This window comes from Anomaloglossus baeobatrachus, chromosome 5 (assembly GCF_048569485.1).
Source record: "Anomaloglossus baeobatrachus isolate aAnoBae1 chromosome 5, aAnoBae1.hap1, whole genome shotgun sequence".
Classification (NCBI taxonomy): domain Eukaryota; kingdom Metazoa; phylum Chordata; class Amphibia; order Anura; family Aromobatidae; genus Anomaloglossus; species Anomaloglossus baeobatrachus.
Genome location: NC_134357.1, coordinates 32,176,465 through 32,194,750, shown reverse-complemented (window position 1 = coordinate 32,194,750; position 18,286 = coordinate 32,176,465).

The following is an 18,286-nucleotide window of genomic DNA, read 5'->3' as shown; positions in this document are numbered from 1 at the left end:
TGGCTCCTTGCTCTCCTAGGTACAGTACACATCGGGTTAATTAACCCGATGTGTGCTGCAGCTACATGTCACAGTGGAGAGAGCAGGGAGCCGCGCGCACTGCTTAGCGCTGGCTCCTTGCTCTCCTAGGTACAGTACACATCGGGTTAATTAACCCGATGTGTGCTGCAGCTACATGTCACAGTGGAGAGAGCAGGGAGCCGCGCGCACTGCTTAGCGCTGGCTCCTTGCTCTCCTTGCTACAGTATACATCGGGTTAATTACCCGATGCATACTGCAGCCACATATCACAGTGCAGGAGCCGGCGCTGGCAGCAAGAGCGGAGGCTGGTAACGAAGGTAAATATCGGGTAACCAGGGAAAGGTCTTCCCTTGGTTACCCGATGTTTACGCTGGTTACAGCTTACCGCAGCTGCCAGACGCCGGCTCCTGCTCCCTCTGCTCGCTTCATTTCGTCGCTCTCTCGCTGTCACACACAGCGATGTGTGTGTCACAGCGGGAGAGTGATGACCAAAAATTGAAGCTGGACATTCAGCAACGACCGGCGACCTCACAGCAGGGGCCAGGTCGTTGCTGGATGTCACACACAGCGACAGCGACGGGACGTCGCTGCAACGTCACAGAAAATGGTGACGTAGCAGCGACGTCGTCGTCGTTGTCGCTGTGTGTGACACCAGCTTTAATCTAGTCCCTTTGCTGAAGCAACTGCGAAGTAAGATAACTGCTTGGAATAAGCTTTATTTATCAGTAATAGGACGGATTAATCTTATTAAAATGGTGCTTATGCCCAAGATACTCTATGTGTTGCACAATTCTCCTGTTTGGATCCCTCAGAGTCACTTTAAGGAGATTGATTCCATGTTCCGTGCTCTAATATGGAAGAACAAACAAGCCAGACTTAAAACTCGAGACGCTACAGAGACCGAAGGATGAGGGGGGCCTAGAACTACCAAATCCGGGAATATATTATCTGGCAGCTCAGAGTCAACATTTCAGGGGATGGGCAGATTTGGGGGTGGTAGACCCAGCATCCGGACTGTTAGGGCATGTTCTGCATCGGAAGCCATTAGTGTTCGGACTGGAGGACGGATCATTTGGGAGAATAGGAAAAACGAGCCCCACACTTAGCCTGATGAATAGAATCTGGAGGAAGATCAAGCAAATAAGAGGGATTACAGCAATAACTGAATTCTCTCCGCTGTGGGACAATGAAAACTGCTCTGAGATATACAAGATAGGCAAAATTAAGGACTGGGCACGTAAAAGTATATGGTATATGAGGCAAATTATTAGCCAGGGACGTCTGAAATCGTTTACACAAATACAGGATGAGTTCGGGATATCCCCACTTGGGTGGTACCAGTACAAATGGTTGGCGCATGCAGTGGTGGCTCAGGGGGTTAAGCAATCATTGCTGGTACAGGCAGACCTACTACTGAAATATGTGTGTAGTAGTGGACCCACAAAAGGAATCATATCTACTATATATAGGGACCTACTGCATACATATTTGCTTGATCACCCTGTAAACACTAGGACTAAATGGGAGGCAGAGATAGACGGGATCACTGATGAGGTATGGGATAGTGTTTTGGAATACATACCGAAATTATCAATGAGTGAACCAGCAAGATTATCCCACCTCTACGTGGTGCATAGGGCATATAGATCCCCGCTAATTATGTGTAAAATGGGATTGAGGAGTAACTCCGACTGTCCTAGATGTAATGGAGAAGGTGCCGGCATTTTCTACATGATGTGGACGTGCCCCAGATTGGCACCCTTTTGGATAACTGTTCTTAATAGAATAGAAGGAGCTTATAGATGTTAACTTCCCAGACAACCCCTGGTATGTCTTCTAGGTTACGTGGAAGAAATTAGGGTAGACAACAATTTTAAAATAGTGATAGCCAGACTGCTGTATGCGGCAAGGAAAGAAATTGCCAAACACTGGATGCAGGGGGACCCACCGACTAGAGAGGAATTTGTCACATATGTTAATCATATTGTTCGAATGGAGAGAAGCATATATGGGAAAAGGAAACAACTTGCACTTTTTGATAGATTGTGGAATCCGTGGTTGCAGTATGGATAAATATTAGAGTTGTGAGATGTTGGACTAGGGGCAGAGATACTTAGTTCTATACATTCCAATATATGCTATTGAAGGGTTAAAATGTAAGATCTTTGATATTGATATGGGTAATATGTAAGCTGAGGGGGAGGGGATGTTGGGGTGGGAAAGTTTATAGTTCTGCTCGTTATTGCTGAAAATATAACACGTTTTGTATACTTGGTAAAAAATAAAAATGTATCTGATTTAAAAAAAAAAAGCTGGAAAAAAAAAGCTGTTATTTCTGAACTGCTACATGGGGGTGCTAGACCTCAAGGATGTCTACTACCATATCCCGATCCATGCTTCACATCAACAATACCAGAGTATAGCCCTCTTAATAGGGGAGCGGGGATCAATAAGGCATGTCCAGTTCAGGACCCTTCCTTCGACGTCGCCATTGCGCCAAGGATTTTTACCAAAGTAGTAGCAGATATGATGACCCACGTATGCGAGAAAGACATTCTCATAGTACCATACTTGGGACGAGTTTGTTAGTGGGAACATCCAAGAAGTACTGTAGTTCCCAGATCCTGTCAGTGACCAACATTCTGACAATTAGGTTGGATATTGAACCTTACAGTCAAGGCTGTAGCTGTCAAGAAGACATACTTGTTTTTGGTCTCGTCTTGAATTCATAATCCCCATTAGGTCTACTCCCATTAGAGAAGATACAGAGCATAAGAACTTTAATGTCTTCCATAGAGAATCCAGTCAGGTCTCTCAGAAAGGCAAATACCTTGTTAGGGTCCATGACTGTGTATTCCGGCAGTCCTTTGGTCACAGGTCCATACCCGTTGCATACAGTGGGAGGTGCTGAAAGTACAGAGACTATTAGGAGGGTTTTTAGAAGGAAGAATAGACATTTCCTTACTGGTGCTAGATTCCTTTCAGTGGTGGTTAGACATACAAAATCTGACAGCAGGCGTTCTCTTAGCGCCACCTATAACAGATGTAATTACTACAGACACAAGTGCATTGGGTTGGGGAGCTCACCAGAGAGGATACATGGCCCAAGGGAGGTGGAATTCCCAAGAAAGACTATGCTCCTCCAACCTAAAAGGAACTATGGTAGCTGGAAGAGCCTTAAAGGAGTTTCTCCCAGTGCTACACGGTTAGCACATTCGCATCCTCTCAATTAACAGGGTATAAGTGGCACATATAAACTACCAGGGGAACACGAGATCTCTCCCTGATAAAAGCAGCTCAAGACATTTTTAGCCTAACGCAGAACCATCTCTCCTCTTTCTGAACTACATATAAGGGGGGTGGGCTGGAGAATGTTACAGCAGATTTTTCGATATGGAACCAAGTGAGACAAAGGGAATGGTCCTTTAACCCGCGTGTCTTTGACCTGATTGTGGTACATTGGGGATCCCTGACAATAGACCTCTTTGCCAACAAGGAAAACATCCCACGTGAGAATCTGTGAGCAATAGACACCTTCCAGATCTCTTGGAGCTCAGGGCGGCTTTTTGCTTCCCCCTGCTCATATTAATACCGTCAGTTTTGAGAAAGATCCAAGAGGATCAAGCAAGAATATTGATCGCCCCATACTGGCCCAAAAGACCTTAGTTCATCTTGTTGAAGAAGAGGTCATTGTCAGATCCTTGAATCTTACTGTTGATTCCGGACCTTCTCTCCCAGGGCCCAGTACTTAACCAACAGGTTTCCAGTCTGCATTTGACAGCCTAGAATTTCAGAGGGAATTGTTAGCAGGCCAGGGGTTTACCAAGAATCTAGTTTCTACTCTCCTACACAGCGGAAAGCCAACAACCAACAAGATTCATGGTAGGACCTGGAAGAAATTCCTCTCTACTTCAGGGGAGAGGCCAGGTGGGAAGGTCCCTGTAGGTTCCATTCTTGAGTTTCTCCAGAAGAGGTTGGAAATAGGCTTGGCTGTCAGTACACTGAAGGCCTTGGGAGCACTTTATAACATAACTATACTAACATCTATTTGGGCAGTTGGGAGGAGGAAACAGTTTTCCAGCACAGTTAACTTATCAATGGCTTTGTACTTGGCGTCGGTACATCAACTTCATTTTCATTTGGGCTAACTCCATTGCACTCCTGTCCCAGTTTCTAGACACACTCAACTAATAATTATAGTCTACAATTTACTCCTACAATAAGCAACACCAGTATTAATTTTTTAGACATAACTATTTTCATTGACCATAACCATTTGTCCACTAAACGTTACCATAAACCAGTTAACTCCAACAGTTTAAATCCACTCAATAGCGGTCGTCACTTGCCCACATGGTTAACCAACATTCCTAAAAGCCAATTTAAGAGAGTCAGACGTATCTGCACTCACACCAGTCACTATCGGAAGCCAAACCATATTAAAAATCTATTAATCCACAAACACCTAGAAGATTGAATTAAAGAGGTAGGCGAGATACGAACTCACCTACTAAACAACCAAGTTAAACAAACCGCTATTCCCACTATTCAGGAACAATTTCCAAACTCCCAATCATAATAGTTTCACAGCAACCACCAGGCATTCAAAAACCGAATCCATAAACACTGGCATATTTTATTACCAGACAAAACCATTGGGTAATTTCTCCCTAAAATTCTCAGTTTCATCTTCCGCAAAGCCCAAACTCTGGGAAACCTAGTTGCGGCCACTGTAGCTATAGAAAATGTCCACAACACCTGTGCTACCATCAACACATGCCCAAACGGTTTTCTTTCTTGTGGCCTCTGTACATGTTGCAGACAAATAGGAATGAGGAGGAATTTAATACAGAAATTCACCAATTCAAACAGAAACAAAACCTATAAAATCCAACAAATCTCTTTCCTGATCTACCCACTGGAGTGATATACGCCCTAATATGTAAATGCGGAAAAATTGTATGTAGGATGCACTAAAAAATCCTTAACCACTAGGCTCAGCGAAAATTTTAACAACATTCACAAAGGCTTTGCAGATCACCCCCTATCACGTCATTTTGCAGAAACACATAATAAATCTGATAGTGTTTCCACTTTTCTCATTCTCCAACAGGTTCTCCAAAATTGAAGAGGAGGCAACTACTTGGAGAAGATGTTCAGGTGGAATCCAAATGGATATTTTGGTTAGACACCCTTTTAAATTATTTGCTTTTTAAACTACAGTCCCCTCTTTTCCTGTCATTGCCCTGCCCTGCCCTCCCCTATCTTTCCTTCCCCTACTTTTTGCCCCTCCTTTCCTTAGATTTTACCTCAGCCAAATCCCTTCCCTACTCCCTTCCCATCCCCTTTTTTTGTCACTATTTTCCCCTGCCATTATATCAACATCTTTTCGATGTCCACCCATCAATCCTTGTAAATCATCAACTTTCTAACTAATGAATCGTAACAATGGATCTTCAAGTTAACTTACTGTTCTAAAGGGCCATCCAAAACATACAGCCCATTTCATACATATTCATATTAATAGGTTAACCACTAATCTTCTGTCATACTTGTATCATAGGACCCATTTGCTGTTTTCTTATCCTACTATGTTATTTCATTCTATTCCATTTTATTACCAGCTTTCTAACATATATGTAAAAAAAAATATTTTAAAACATATTATAATATATATCTCTCGATATTCCACCTATCAGTCCAATCCTATTTAGTAAGAGTGGTCCTATTCAATTTTGTGGGGAATATTTAAGGATGTCCATTAGGTAAATACAGTATCCCTGATGGAGGGATTCCTTTGAAACACGTTCGATCGTGTGTGTTCTTACCACAGCTGACCATTTCCCCATCCTAGCCAGTGACGTCACTCTGCTAAGAGCACGAAAGTCAGATGGACGATTTTCTGGCCAGGACTCTCAGTCGCTTAGCTACTACCGCCTCTTCCCGTGCTATCAGAACTGCTCACCGCACGCAGCCATACTTAGGCACCTCTCCCACAGCTCTTCTATATAGCCCACAGGTCTGGATATATCAGGTCTTGCCTTCAAAGTACAATTTCGCTGTACTGGACCCTCATCCATTAAGAAGGGAATCCAGCACTCAAAATTTGTAGATGAAGTGAGAGAATTTTTTATTTTAACTGGCATGAAAAGCCCTGAACCGAAACTGGGGCCACAGAACATTCTACAGAGGACCTTAGAGGCAGAATAATAATAGCACGTTACCACAGGAGCATCTTACAAATACAGGCAGCTTGTGTCAACTGATCTGAAGAAGGGCATCCGTGACTGAAACGTTATTTGTTTAATTGTCACACAAAATATCACGCCTGTTAAAATAAAAAAAAAAAATTCACTTCATCTACAAACCTTGTGTGCCAGATTCTCTTCTTGATTACGGGGTTCGACCCTATCCTATCACCAACTATAAGAATGGGAGTGCCGTATTTCCACAATAATAATTGGACCCTCATCATGCTCAGGACACCATTCATCAATTTTAAAGGGAACCCGTCATCAGAAATTTCGCCCAAAAGCTAAAAGATTCCCCCTCTGCAGCTCCTGGGCTGCATTCTAGGAAGGTCCCTGTTATTATTGTGCCCCATGTGAGACCAAAATAAAGCCTTTATAAAGTGCTACCTTTTTGTATGCAGCTTCTGTAAATGGGACACGGGGGCGGGCTCTCTGGCGTCCGTTATTCTGCCTCCTGGTCCTGTATGCCGCCCCCATCGCTCCTTTCCATATCTGATGCACCGCCCACTGCTCCAGCCATCCCCGCGCATGCCCAGTGCCAGTCTCACAGGACTGAGCAGTGTGACCGCTGGTGACGTGTGCGCAGGCAAGTGATTATGGGCGGGACTGTGACTGTTATCAGCAAGTACCCGCCCATAATCTTGTGAGCGCGCAAACCTCTCCAGCGGTCACACTGAGCTCAGTGTAGATGCTAGACTGTATGGGCTGCTTCCAGGGATGACGTCCCTTTGTCACGTGATAGGGGCGTGTTCAAAATACTATCACGTGACAAAGGGACATCGTCTATCATATCCCAGTGGATATGATAGACGACGTGGACACTCTGATCGAGCTGGAGAACGAGAGCACACGAGTGATAGGAGAAGGGCCATTCTCCACCCTTAAAAATAAGAGCAAAAAGACCCCTCCCTTGGGGGATTATGCCAATTTGGCATTATTCTGTAAAATTGTCTCTGATGAAATTAGAATGATATACCCTAGGAAACATGCAACAATTCCAAATGTTACAAAGGAAGAAAGAGACGCCATAACCAATTTGGAACAGAATAATAACATTGTGATAAAACCCTCAGATAAAGGGGGGAACGTGGTGTTGCTTGACCGTGAAACATATGTCCAAATGTGTATGCAGCTACTCAGAGACTAGAAGTCGTATAAACCACTGAAGGAAGATCCTACCCCCAGATACTCCCTCCAGTTAAAACATATATTGGATACAGCAAAACAAGAAAAATTAATATCAATGAATGAATATGAATTCCTACTCCCACGCCACCCTAAACTGGCAACATTCTATGAAGTTCCGAAGATACATAAAGGAACTAATCCTATCAAAGGTAGACCTATAGTGTCCGGAATAAACTCGCTGACGCAGAACTGCAGCACCTATATTGACCAGATATTAAGAACCTTCGTCATGACCTTACCCTCGTATATTCGGGATACATTAGATCTATTGGCAAAAATTGAGGACATCTCTTTGGAAGAGAACATGATTCTGACTTCCATAGATGTAGAGTCCCTATATACGAGCATCCCACATGATAAAGGGATCGAGGCTGTCAATTACTTTTTAAGTATGCGGGGGAACCAGATGGAGGCACATAATAGGTTTGTCAAAGAACTCCTATACTTCGTCCTTACCAGCAACGCGTTCTTGTTTAACTCCAGATTCTACCACCAGCTCAGGGGCACAGCAATGGGGAGCCCCTGTGCCCCTACGTATGCCAACTTGCTCCTGGGCTGGTGGGAGAATAATTTAGTCTTTGGGGATGATAGGAATAACCGCTGCTCCCAGATTATATTCTGGGGCAGATATATAGACGACATTCTGGTTATCTGGTCAGGAAGTACATCTTCCTTTAAAGAATTTGTTGAAGAACTTAATGTCAATCCAATAGGACTTAAATTCACGTATGAAATTGGAGTCGACAAACTCGCGTTCCTGGATATTTACATCAAGAAAGGACTTGATGGTAATTTAGAAACCACTCTATATAGAAAACCCAGTGCCACTAACAGTTTCCTACAATGGAACAGCCACCACCCAGACAGCTTAAAAAGAGGGATACCGAAGGGCCAGTTCCTGCGGGTGCGCAGGAACTGTTCAGACAGTTCAGAGTTTGATAGGCAGGCAGGCCAACTTACCAAGAGATTTGTAGATAGAGGATACCCAGAAAAGGTAATACATAGGGCCTATAGGTTTGCGGCAGGGAAGGACAGACACACATTATTAAATTCCAAAGCAAAAGAGGAAGTAGGAGGGATAACTAGGTTAGTGGGCACCTATGATGACCAAAATAATCAAGTCATGAAAATTCTCAGCAAATACTGGGGCATCTTGAAGCAGGATGTGGACATCATAGACAACATTCTCCCCTACCCCTCAGTGACCTTCCGAAGAGGCCGGAATCTGAAGGATCACATAGTTAAAAGTCACTATGTGGCCCCGGACACCTCCGGCAGTGCGTGGCTAAGATCAAGAGAGAACGGCACATATCGATGTGGGTCTTGCAAATTTTGCAGGTTTATTTCTCCCTCTAAGGATTTTCAAAGTGTGAAGACAGGCAGAATATATGAAAACAGAAGTTTTGCCAACTGCCGGACCCAAGGGGTCATCTACCTATTCAAATGTGGCTGTCCTAAGAACTACTTTGGTAAAACCAAAAGGCAGCTTAGGGTGCGAATAGGAGAACATCTCGGAGACATTCGTAATTTACGCGACACACCAATAGCACGTCACATGAACCAGGAACATGCAGGCAAAATGGAAGGTATTTGTTTCAAATCTATTGAGACAATACCGGAACCAGAAAGAAAAGGAGATTGGGACGCTCTCCTTCTACAAAGAGAAGCACGGTGGATCTTTTGGATGGGCTCAGTGCACCCGCATGGCCTAAATGAACAGATTAGCTACACGTCCTTTATTTGACAAAAACCACCCTCCAGCTAGCACGGAATATAGGGATATTATGTCTGTAGTGGACTTTCCCTTAACCCCTTGTAGGGTCAATGTACAATCCATAACAACCTTTATGGATGCAAAGTTACGGTATTATAATTACTAGTAACTTATTATAATATGCCTTTACCACATACAATATACTCATTTTATGGATGAGTCCCTCACTTTTACTAACTGGATATACTAAATAGATCATCTGACCCACATGATTATTTATCCCTATGAAATACACTATAATATCAAGTTGCATAAAATCTCTGCCACCTTAAAGAATGAATAATAATGGCCCCAGCATATAAATAACTGGTAAATGTCCGAAATTGATAGTATATTAAAGCGTGATTAGTAACTAGCAACAGCACGCATGCCCGGATATATCCTCCTATGGAACTAAAAGAAATGTTCCATTGCACAAGCGTGATAATGTGGGATCCTTTTCATCATGGAACCTTTATTCCTGGAGGAGGGGAGGACAAAAAAAGATGCACCACACCCGGTCACATGATCGGGCAATGACGTGGTTCTAGTGCTGGAAACATGAGGAGGAAGAGGCATAAGGAACGTAACGTCACTTCCGGGTTTCCGATTTATGGCGCCAAACATGGCTTTAAATGGTGGATTCAGTGTAGCCTGGGGGAGCGACCACTGAACACCTGTCCTGGGATTCCCCATACAGACCGGAGAAGGTAGGATTCCTGAATATTATGTGGCAATGTGCACTTTTATACAGAGATAGCACTATATATCTTGTGCTATAGATATCTATTGTGGTGGATTCTCTCACTGTCATCCCATTGAGGGACAGTAATCAAGTATATGGCTGCTAGTATATACTGTTGTGTCCGCTGCTTAAATATCAGGCATAGCAATTTTGTAATATGCCATTCATATGCAGGACTGAGAGCACGTTGCTTTTTGTCTGTTAATACATAGGACAGCACTAAATCAACACAGGAATATTACGTAGCAATGTGTACTTCTATACTGAAACAGCGCCATATATCTTATGTTATAGATACCTACTGCGGGGGATTCCTTCACTGTCACCCCACCGTGGGACTGGAATCAGGTATATGGTCATTATTACATATATGCTTGTGGCCGCTTCTTAAAATATCAGGCACAGCAATCCTGCAATATGTTATTTATATGCAGGACTGCGAGTATGTCAGTTACTGTCAGCTAACACAGAAGACAGTACTAAATTAATACAGGACACCCGGGGGATCGCCCACTTGGAGGCACTGAATTCCTGAACTAGGCCAGGTATTTTATCCAAATCAGCCTATGTACCGTAGTATATGATAGAGCGCCAACACCTAGATCAAGGGTGTTCCCTCTTTCCTCTACTATAGCTTACTCTTTACGACTGGCAAGCTTAGTAGGGTAATCAAATGAATCCTATCTAAGAGTCAAAGGCATTGTGGAGCCATAGAATTGTAATAGACAGACGCATATCAGTAAAGTGGAACGCCTGAGACCAAGTATGCAATTATTATTATTTTGCATGCCTGTTCACAATTGACATGCACTAATATCATGAATAATAAGGTGTGATCTGTCCTCGATAGATTTTAGCTATACTCCGGACACATCGGTGCTAAACACTGGATGAAACAAGCATCCACATAGGAGGTATAAACCATAATCATTGACCACAGTATGATAGGGATATTAATCAATGATGGGTACTAATTGGGTATTTATATCCATGTAGGACATGTCCTTAACCTACACATTTTGGGCCATAACTCCAGTGAGTCAATACTCCCACACATCACAACCATCTTTTAAAGTGATGAAAAAAGGAGTCCACTAACACGGGTTAGTATGAGTGGTCTAACATACACTCAAATGATTGAAATTACTCCTGGAGCCTAATGAGGGTTTTTATTCTGTGTTGTTTCAGAATTGCCAAAAAGAAAATCTTCAAGACCCAGTCACAAAGCCCCTGATGAGCCCTCAACTGTTTAAAGGGCGAAACACGTCGGGCAGTCTTTGATACGGCTAGAAATAAATTTGGCCATTTCTTGAATAGCGAATTATTAATATCTAACTCTCTATATCTAATACTGAGCACACAGACCTAAATGACAGCTCCTGACCCTAAACCCCCAATCCTCAGTGGTTATATTGGTGATACAGACAAATTAGCCACTACTGACTGAGCACCCCCTTTTTCCTCACTGTGGTGTTACTACTGTTGGGGTGTTTCATTCTTGAGGGGAGTACACTTTGAATACGCAGGGAGGGATTACCTAGGGTCAGTCGTCGTGGAACAGGGGCGTCTCTCTTATTAGGACGCCGACCCCTGTCGTAAGGTAGGAAAAGGAATAGGGTCAATTATCCTTCCTTTCCTCCCTGATTTTAAACAATCCATGTATGTTTGTGCAATTGTTATAATAAAGTATATGGTTTTATATATAAAAAGTAGTATAAATATTTGGTTGAAAACTCTTACTCTACAAGCAGTGGTCGCTCCCTAGGTGAGATTAAATTAGAATCTCCATGATGGTGTTGTAATGGGAAAAAGGAAAAAAAAATCTAAATTACTTACCGGTAATGGGTTTTTCAAGAGCCCATGACAACACCACTATCCCCCCCTTTGTTTCTGATCATTAGACACTTTGTGTTTAAACCACAGTTTAGTAGTAGTGTAGTGTGATTGGTTTACGATAAATATTAATATGATTCCTGGTAATTCTCTCTGGCTCTGTAACCTAACTGATGTGGAGGAGAGGTGTCACCTTTTATTTCAGAGGGTTTCCTGTCCTAAGACGGGTGGACCTCTCTCTCTGGTGGTGCGGTCATGGGCTTACCGGTAAGTAATTTAATTTTTTTTCTCAGCGTCCTATAAAAAAAATTTCCTTTTAAAAAGAGTTGCTACAAAACTGTTTTGTGGGCACTTGCGAAGCTTAAAAACTAGAGTTGAGCGCGGTTCGTGGTTCTCCAGTTTGTGGCTCGAGTGATTTTGGGGGCTGTTCTAGATCGAACTAGAACTCGAGCTTTTTGCTAAAGCTCGATAGTTCTAGATACGTTCGAGAACGGTTCTAGCAGCAAAAAGACAAGCTAATTACTAGCTGGCTTTCCGCTGTAATAGTGTAAGTCACTCTGTGACTCACACTATTATGAAATTTCAGTGTATAGTGTGCGGGAACAGCGCATTCAGATCACTGCTGTTTAGATAATGGTGATCGCCATTTTTTTTTTTTCCCTTGTCTTCCTTCCCTAAGCGCGCGTGTGTAGTGGGGCGGGCCAGCATGTCAGCCAATCCCAGACACACACACAGCTAAGCCATTATCTGCCTTCTGCGTCTTGGTGTCAGTCACCGCTGGCGTAGCTCCTGTCTCCGATACTGCTGTGTACGCTCTATACACAGCGCTATACAGAATAGGGATAGAAGATTCTTTCAGCCCTTGTAAGGGCTAATACCGGCAGGGTCAGAGCCATAGGTGACAGTCAGGGCCGTGAAAACAGATTTTAACAGCTACACAAGATGACAGCGTCTGTGTAGCTAAGATCAGGGATTTCCTCGCTGCATTTCCCCATTAGCAGGGATAGAAAGGGAGGCTTCCTTTCCTCTACCCAGACCCACAACCCTGCCACTGTACCCTCCTGCCCTTTGCACACTCAAACTCATTGTTACTAAGCCATTATACTAGCAAACACTGAGGAAACTTAGTGGCATCCTAAAAGTGGCTGTTGGACTTCTGTATTGTTCCACTAGTGCAAAGATATTTGCAGCACATCTGCCTGCATTGCACACTCAAACTCATTGTTACTAAGCCGTTATACTAGCAAACACTGAGGAAACTTAGTGGCATCCTAAACATGGCTGTTGGACTTCTGTATTGTCCCTCTAGTGCAAAGATATTTGCAGCACGTCTGCCTGCATTGCACACTCAAACTCATTGTTACCAAGCCATTATACTAGCAAACACTGCTGCCAGTTTAAGGGCCGTAGTTGCATTGTCAGGGATAATTATTGTTGTTTATTCTGCTGTTAATAAAGCTAGACCACCGCTACCACATTTTAAGTGCACAATCTTGTCGCAATCAAAATGAGTGGCAAAATGACAGATGCTGGTGGAAAGGGGAAGAGGCGTGTTGGAAAAGGAAAAAAAGGGTTTGTCCGTGGGGAAGGTGGCAAAGCTCCATTAAAATCTGCTGAAGATAGACCATCTTCCAGCAAAAGTAAGATTTCTACTACTTACAGTGGACAATCCGATGTGCTCCCTTTTTTACGGACACGAACAACTGGAACAAAGGTAGATGATGGCCAAAAAAGGAAAATGCTTGAATTGATCTAAAGTGGTCCAACAAGTGCCCTCTCCGCCACCTCAACTACCGCATCCAAAAAACATCAATCCTCTGAGCTGTCAGCCCAATCACACTTGCATTCTCCCAGCTCTGAAGTCTCCATCCGCCCTGCACAGTATGGTGGAACTGAGATGGCTGAGTCTGCAGAGCTGTTCAGTCACACTATAGCCTGGGAATCAGAAGTCTGCTCCCAAGCTACAGTGAGTACAGACCAGGAAATGGTCTGCAGTGATGCCAGGAACCTTTGTGACTCTGATTCAGGCCGTGAGGACCAAGTTTCTGAGCATAATGTTGACCCTTTTTCACAAACTGTAACAAATGTTGTTATAGACAATGAGGAACATACTGATGATGATGAGACGCAGATACCAGATTGGGATGACAACTTAAATATTCGGTCAGGGCAAGAAGAGGCTCGGTCTGAGGGTGAGGGGAGTGCAAACACAACAATTGATGAGTAAGTTCTAGATCCCACCTACTGTCAACCCAGTCAGGCCCTCGAGGAGGTCAACAGAGGCGGTGGAGGAGGATGCAACCGACGACGAAGTTACCTTGCGCCTTCCTGGACAGAGTTGGAGCACTGGTAGCACATCTACAACTGCATCCTCAGCCACCACTCTGCCTCTGAGCACTAGTTGGGGGGGCTCAGCAGGTCGCATGCCCTCTAAGCCTTGCCTAGCCTGGTCTTTTTTTGACATAGCAAAAGATCGCCCAAATTATGTGATCTGTAAAATTTGTCGTGATTCTGTTAGTAGAGGGCAAAACCTCAGCAGTTTGACAACTTCTTCCATGAATCGTCACATGAATAAATATCATATGTCCCAGTGGGAAGCTCACCGTGCTGCAATGCGGCCTAGCGGAGCGAACCATCCACCGCCTGCCCCTTCCAGTGCATCTGAGCGCTCTTCATCTTCTAGGACTGTGGGGACAGCTGTCACACCTGGTTTTCCACGCACAACTTCCACCACTGTAACCGCAACAGGCAGTTTGCTTGGTAGGTCAGCAGTTGGTTTGGAAGGGGAAACAAGTACGTGTGAACAGCTCTCTCAGACATCGATAGGAACCAACGTTGGATGAAGGCAACATCATGTCTACGCCTGCACTTTCCTCACAAAGCTGCATTTTTCCAGGGACACCCTACTCAACACCGTCTACACACAGCAGCCAGATCTCTGTCCCTCAGATGTGGACAAATAAAAGGCCATTTCCTGCGACCCATGACAAAGCTAAGAGGTTGACTTTATCCCTCTGTAAGCTCTTGGCGACCGAAATGCTGCCTTTCCGCCTGGACACACAGGATTTTAGAGACCTTATGTCTGTCGCTGTGCCCCAGTACCAGATGCCCAGTCGCCACTACTTCTCTAAGAAAGATGTGCCCGCGCTACACCAGCATGTCGCACACAACATCACCGCTTCCTTGAGAAACTCTGTGTGTCAACGGGTGCATTTCACCACCGATACTTGGACCAGTAAGCATGGACAGGGACGTTACATGTCGCTGACTGGGCACTGGGTAACTATGGTGATAGATGGTGAAGGGTCTGCTGCACAAGTCTTGCCGTCCCCACGACTTGTGTGTCAATTCTCTGTCTGTCCAAGTTCCGCCACTGCTTCTGCCTCCTCCACCTCATCTGGGTCCTCCACCTCCGCCCCAAGCCTGCCTGGTCAGGCCACCAGCGTTCTCACTGCGCAGAAGGAATCACGCACCCCTCATTACTATGCTGGCAGCAGAGCGCAACGGCATCAGGCAGTCTTTAGCTTGACATGTCTTGGAAATAGGAGTCACACAGCGGCTGAGTTGTGGGCAGCTCTGGAGACTGAGTTTAATAAATGGTTGTCTCCACTCAACCTGCAGCCTGGTAAGGCCATGTGCGACAATGCTGCAAACCTGGGTGCGGCCCTTCACCAGGGCAAGGTGACACATGTGCCTTGCATGGCTCACGTGTTGAACCTTGTTGTCCAGCAATTTTTAACACACTATCCCGGCCTAGATGGCCTTTTGACCAGGGCACGAAAACTGTCTGCTCACTTCCGCCGTTCAACCGCCGCAGCTGAGCGACTTGCATCGCTCCAGAAGTCTTTCGGCCTGCCGGTTCATCGCCTGAAATGCGATGTGGCGACACGCTGGAATTCGACTCTCCACATGTTACAGCGACTGTGGCAGCACCGCCGAGCCCTGGTGCAATACATCATGACGTATAGCCTGGGCCAACGAGATGCAGAGGTGGGGGCAGATCACCCTGATGGAGTGGTCTCAGATCAAGGACCTATGCACCCTTCTGCACAGTTTCGACATGGCGACGAATATGTTTAGCGCTGACAATGCCATTATCAGCATGACAATTCCAGTCATTTACATGCTGGAGCACACGCTAAACACTATTCGGAGTCAGGGGGTGGGACAACAGGAAGGGGAGGAACTACAGGAGGATTCATATGCGCAAGACACAACAACATCACCAAGGTCCAGACGTTCATCATCACCAACGCGGCAGGCATGGGACCATGGGGGACAGGGATCAACAAGGGCGCATGGTAGCAGGCGAAATGTTGAGGAAGGTGCAGGAGAACATGAAGAAATGGAGGACGAACTGTCCATGGACATGGAAGACTCAGCGGATGAGGGAGACCTTGGTCAAATTTCAGTTGAAAGAGGTTGGGGGGAGATGTCAGAGGAAGAAAGAACGGTTAACACCTCTATGCCACAAACACAGCGTGGACTTGGTCCGCATGGCTGCGCAAGACACATGAGCGCCTTCTTGCTGCACTACCTCCAACATGACCCTCGTATTGTCAAAATTAGAAGTGATGATGATTACTGGCTTGCCACACTATTAGATCCCCGGTACAAGTCCAAATTCTGTGACATAATTCCAGCCATAGAAAGGGACGCACGTATGCAGGAGTATCAGCAGAAGCTGTTACTCGATCTTAGCTCGGCTTTTCCACCAAACAACCGTGCAGGTGCAGGGAGTGAATCTCTCAGTTGTAACTTGACAAACATGGGACGGTCTCGTCATCTTCAACAGTCTACCCGTACCAGTAGCATCGTATCTGGTGCTGGTAACAGCAATTTTATTGAATCTTTTCATAATTTTTTTAGACCATCCTTTGCAAGGCCACCAGAAACAACAAGTCTGACACATAGTCAACGGCTGGAGAGGATGATACAGGAGTATCTCCAAATGAACATCGATGCCATGACTTTGCAAATGGAGCCTTGCTCATTTTGGGCTTCAAATCTTGAAAAATGGCCAGAGCTCTCCAGTTACGCCTTGGAGATTTTGTCGTGTCCAGCTGCCAGCGTTGTCTCTGAACGTGTCTTCAGTGCTGCTGGGTGTGTGCTGACAGATAAGCGCACGCGTCTGTCCAGTGACAATGTGGACAGACTAACGTTCATCAAAATGAACAAGTCATGGATCCACAAGGAATTTACTACCCCTGTGTCATCCTGGGGAGAGTAAATGCTTGTGGATTTGGAATGTGCTTGATGCAAATCAAAACATCCTGTTTGCAACTAGGGCACAAGTGCTGCCACTGATGGGGTGTCTGTGTGGCCCAATGTTTGGAAAAAAAAGGGAGACTCCGTTTGGAGTAACCCTTGCTTGCTGTTTCTAAAAATGATCCAAGATGAACAGATCTGGGATCAGTAAAGACTTTCTACCTACCCCGGTGGCCTCCTGGGGACGGTTAAGTATGGCGTATTTTTGAATGTGCTTGATGCAAATCTAGATGTGAAGTGTACAACTGGGGCACAAGTGCTGCCACTGAATGGGTGGGTGTGTGTGGGGCCCAATTTTTGAAAAAAAAAGGGAGACTCCGCTTGGAGTAACCCTTGCTTGCTGTGTTTTTTTAAAAGGAGCCAAGATGAACAAGTCATGATTCAGCAAAGACATTGCTACCTACCCCGGGGTCATCCTGGGAACGGTTAAGTATCGCGTATTTTCGAATGTGCTTGATGCAAATCTAGCTGTGAAGTGTACAACTGGGGCACAAGTGCTGCCACTGAAGGGGTGGGTGTGTGTGGCCCAATTTTTGGAAAAAAGGGAGAACTCCGCTTGGAGTCACCTTGTGGTGTTTTACATGATTTTAGAGAGGCGTGCCATGCCTATATCTGTGTCTCCTCCTCTTTTTCCTTGTCCAGCTCTTTTGTTTTCGCATGAGTATATGTCCTTGTCACTTTTCCATGTGTTTGTGTTGTGAGTTGTTTGTCACCTTTTGGACACCTTTGAGGGTGTTTTCTAGGTGTTTTTATGTGTTTGTGATTGCCTGCCATTGTTTCCTATGCGGTTCGAGTTCGGTTCGTCGAACGTTCGCCGAACTGAACTCGACCGAGACCTCCGTTCGACGAACCGAACTCGAGCCGAACCGCGGCTGGTTCGCTCATCTCTACTTAAAATGTACCCCCAATGTTTTGTGTTTAGAATGTATTTGTTTTGTTCTGTAAAGGAAGTTGAATCCACCTGTAAAATATTTTCTGCACCCGTACAATTTCTTAAAAGGAATCATTATTTTAAATACAATGGAGTGGTGATTTTTGGAGAAAAAAAAAATAAAATCGACTAAACATGCACAAATACTGACGGATGAGATATTTAACTCGCCCAAATAGTAGCTCAATTTTATGTTCTCCAACAATCTTCGTTAACAAGATGTCAATTACCACCTAAAAGAAGTCAACGTCAAAGGCGCCTTCAACCTAAAAAGGATACCTATAAAAGCAGTTTAC